This window comes from Heptranchias perlo, unplaced genomic scaffold (genome assembly GCF_035084215.1).
Source record: "Heptranchias perlo isolate sHepPer1 unplaced genomic scaffold, sHepPer1.hap1 HAP1_SCAFFOLD_100, whole genome shotgun sequence".
NCBI classification, from domain to species: domain Eukaryota; kingdom Metazoa; phylum Chordata; class Chondrichthyes; order Hexanchiformes; family Hexanchidae; genus Heptranchias; species Heptranchias perlo.
This window is the reverse complement of record NW_027138217.1, coordinates 1,396,501-1,401,155: the sequence shown is the minus strand read 5'-3', so window position 1 is coordinate 1,401,155 and position 4,655 is coordinate 1,396,501.

Sequence of the window (4,655 nt, the reverse complement as noted above, 5' to 3'; positions counted from 1 at the left end):
GAAGTTTTTTCTTTAATAGCGTAAGATTTTATCATAAAATACAAGAGCTTTTCGTGGTTCTTGTCAAATTGTGTTGGTTTTCATCTAATGAACTTATTTCAGTCAGCTAGATCTTTCTTCTTCAAAGCAAAAAGATTTTATCTTCAAATGCATGAACTTTTTGTGGTTTTGTTGGTTTTCAGCAAATGAACATATTTCAGCGAGCTGGAAGTTTTTTCTTTAATAGCGTCAGATTTTATCTTAAAATACAAGAACTTTTCGTGGTTCTTGTCAATTTTTGTTGGTTTTGATCTGATGAACTTATTTCAGTCAGCTAGATCTTTCTTCTTCAATGCAAAAAGATTTTATCTTCAAATACAAGAACTTTTCATGGTTTTGTTGGTTTTCAGCAAATGAACATATTTCAGCGAGCTCGAAGTTTTTTCTTTAATAGCGTCAGATTTTATCTTAAAATACAAGAACATTTCGTGGTTCTTTTCAATTTTTGTTGGTTTTCATCTAATGAACTTATTTCAGTCAGCTGGAGCTTTCTTCTTCAAAGCAAAAATATTTTATCTTCAAATACAAGAACTTTTCGTGGTTTTGTTGGTTTTCAGCAAATGAACATATTTCAGCGAGCGGGAAGTTTTTTCTTTCATAGCGTCAGATTTTATCATAAAATACAAGAACTTTTCGTGGTTCTTGTCAATTTTTGTTGGTTTTCATCGAATGAACTTATTTCAGTCAGCCAGATCTTTCTTCTTTAATGCAAAAAGATTTTATCTTCAAATACAAGAACTTTTCGTGGTTTTGTTGGTTTTCAGCAAATGAACATATTTCAGCGAACGAGAAGTTTTTTCTTTAATAGCGTCAGATTTTATCATAAAATACAAGAACTTTTCGTGGTTCTTGTCAATTTTTGTTGGTTTTCATCGAATGAACTTGTTTCAGTCAGCCAGATCTTTCTTCTTTAATGCAAAAAGATTTTATCTTCAAATACAAGAACTTTTCGTGGTTTTGTTGGTTTTCAGCAAATGAACATATTTCAGCGAGCCAGAAGGTTTTTCTTTAATAGCGTAAGATTTTATCTTCAAATACAAGAACTTTTCGTGGTTCTTGTCAATTTTTGTTGGTTTTCATCTGATGAACTTATTTCAGTCAGCTAGATCTTTCTTCTTCAAAACAAAAAGATTTTATCTTCAAATACAAGAACTTTTCGTGGTTTTGTTGGTTTTCTGCAAATGAACATATTTCAGCGAGCGAGAAGTTTTTTCTTTAGTAGCGTCAGATTTTATCATATAATACAAGAACATTTCGTGGTTCTTGTCAATTTTTGTTGGTTTTCATCTGATGAACTTATTTCAGTCAGCAAGATCTTTCTTCTTCAATGCAAAAATATTTTATCTTCAAATACAAGAACTTTTCATGGTTTTGTTGGTTTTCAGCAAATGAACATATTTCAGCGAGCGAGAAGTTTTTTCTTTCATAGCGTCAGATTTTATCATAAAATACAAGAACTTTTCGTGGTTCTTGTCAATTTTTGTTGGTTTTCATCGAATGAACTTATTTCAGTCAGCCAGATCTTTCTTCTTTAATGCAAAAAGATTTTATCTTCAAATACAAGAACTTTTCGTGGTTTTGTTGGTTTTCAGCAAATGAACATATTTCAGCGAGCCAGAAGGTTTTTCTTTAATAGCGTAAGATTTTATCTTAAAATACAAGAACACTTCGTGGTTCTTGTCAATTTTTCTTGGTTTTCATCCAATGAACTTATTTCAGTCAGCCAGATCTTTCTTCTTCAAAGCAAAAAGATTTTATCTTCAAATGCAAGAACTTTTCGTGGTTTTGTTGGTTTTCAGCAAATGAACATATTTCAGCGAGCGAGAAGTTTTTTCTTTAATAGCGTCAGATTTTATCTTAAAATACAAGAACTTTTCGTGGTTCTTGTCAATTTTTGTTGGTTTTCATCCAATGAACTTATTTCAGTCAGCCAGATCTTTCTTCTTTAATGCAAAAAGATTTTATCTTCAAATACAAGAACTTTTCGTGGTTTTGTTGGTTTTCAGCAACAGAAGGTATTTCAGCGAGCTCGAAGTTTTTTCTTCAATAGCGTAACATTTTATCTTAAAATACAAGAACTTTTCGTGGTTCGTGTCAATTTTTGTTGTTTTTCATCTAATGAACTTATTTCAGTCAGCCAGATCTTTCTTCTTTAATGCAAAAAGATTTTATCTTCAAACACAAGAACTTTTCGTGGTTTTGTTGGTTTTCAGCAAATGAACATATTTCAGTGAGTGAGAAGTTTTTTCTTTAATAGCGTAAGATTTTATCATAAAATACAAGAGCTTTTCGTGGTTCTTGTCAAATTGTGTTGGTTTTCATCTAATGAACTTATTTCAGTCAGCTAGATCTTTCTTCTTCAAAGCAAAAAGATTTTATCTTCAAATGCAAGAACTTTTCGTGGTTTTGTTGGTTTTCACCAAATGAACATATTTCAGCGAGCGAGAAGTTTTTTCTTTAATAGCGTCGGATTTTATCTTAAAATGCAAGAACTTTTCGTGGTTCTTGTCAATTTTTGTTGGTTTTCATCCAATGAACTTATTTCAGTCAGCCAGATCTTTCTTCTTTAATGGAAAAAAAAATTTCATCTTCAAATACAAGAACTTTTCGTGGTTTTGTTGGTTTTCAGCAAAAGAACATATTTCAGCGAGCTAGAAGTTTTTTCTTTAATAGCGTAACATTTTATCTTAAAATACAAGAACTTTTCGTGGTTCTTGTCAATTTTTGTAGGTTTTCATCCAATGAACTTATTTCAGTCAGCTGGATCTTTCTTCTTCAAAGCAAAAAGATTTTATCTTCAAATACAAGAAATTTTCGTGGTTTTGTTGGTTTTCAGCAAATGAACATATTTCAGCGAGCGAGAAGTTTTTTCTTTAATAGCGTCAGATTTTATCTTAAAATACAAGAACTTTTCGTGGTTCGTGTCAATTTTTGTTGGTTTTAATCGAATTAACTTACTTCAGTCAGCTCGATCTTTCTTCTTGAAAGCAAAAAGATTTCATCTCCAAATGCAACAACTTTTCGTGGTTTTGTTGGTTTTCAGCAAATGAACATATTTCAGCGAGCTGGAAGTTTTTTCTTTAATAGCGTCAGATTTTATCATATAATAAAAGAACATTTCGAGGTTCTTGTCAATTTTTGTTGGTTTTGATCTAATGAACTTATTTCAGTCAGCTGGATCTCTTTTTGCTTTGAAGAAGAAAGATCTAGCTGACTGAAATAAGTTCATTGGATGAAAACCAACAAAAATTGACAAGAACCACGAAATGTTCTTGTATTTTAAGATAAAATCTGACGCTATTAAAGAAAAAACTTCCAACTCGCTGAAATATGTTCATTTGCTGAAAACCAACAAAACCACGAAAAGTTCTTGTATTTGAAGATAAAATCTTTTTGCTTTGAAGAAGAAAGATCTCGCTGACTGAAATAAGTTCATTCGATGAAAACCAACAAAAATTGACAAGAACCACGAAATGTTCTTGTGTTTTAAGATAAAATCTGACGCTATTAAAGAAAAAACTTCTATCTCGCTGAAATATGTTCATTTGCTGAAAACCAACAAAACCACGAAAAGTTCTTGTATTTGAAGATAAAATCTTTTTGCTTTGAAGAAGAAAGATCCAGCTGACTGAAATAAGTTCATTCGATGAAAACCTACAAAAATTGACAAGAACCACGAAAAGTTCTTGTATTTGAAGATAAAATGTTACGCTATTAAAGAAAAAACTTCTCGCTCGCTGAAATATGTTCTTTTGCTGAAAACCAACAAAACCACGAAAAGTTCTTGTGTTTGAAGATGAAATCTTTTTGCATTAAAGAAGAAAGATCTGGCTGACTGAAATAAGTTCATTGGATGAAAACCAACAAAAATTGACAAGAACCACGAAAAGTTCTTGCATTTTAAGATAAAATCTGACGCTATTAAAGAAAAAACTTCTCGCTCGCTGAAATATGTTCATTTGCTGAAAACCAACAAAACCACGAAAAGTTCTTGTATTTGAAGATAAAATCTTTTTGCTTTGAAGAAGAAAGATCTAGCTGACTGAAATAAGTTCATTAGATGAAAACCAACGCAATTTGACAAGAACCACGAAAAGCTCTTGTATTTTATGATAAAATCTTACGCTATTAAAGAAAAAATTTCTCACTCACTGAAATATGTTCATTTGCTGAAAACCAACAAAACCACGAAAAGTTCTTGTATTTGAAGATAAAATCTTTTTGCTTTGAAGAATAAAGATCTAGCTGACTGAAATAAGTTCATTGGATGAAAACCAACAAAAATTGACAAGAACCACGAAAAGTTCTTGTATTTTAAGATAAAATCTTACGCTATTAAAGAAAAAACTTCGAGCTCGCTGAAATATGTTCACTTGCTGAAAACCAACAAAACCACGAAAAGTTCTTGTATTTGAAGGGAAAATCTTTTTGCATTCAAGAAGAAAGATCTGGCTGACTGAAATAAGTTCATTCGATGAAAACCAACAAAAATTGACAAGAATCACGAAATGTTCTTGTATTTTAAGATAAAATCTGACGCTATTAAAGAAAAAACTTCCAGCTCGCTGAAATATGTTCATTTGCTGAAAACCAACAAAACCACGAAAAGTTCTTGC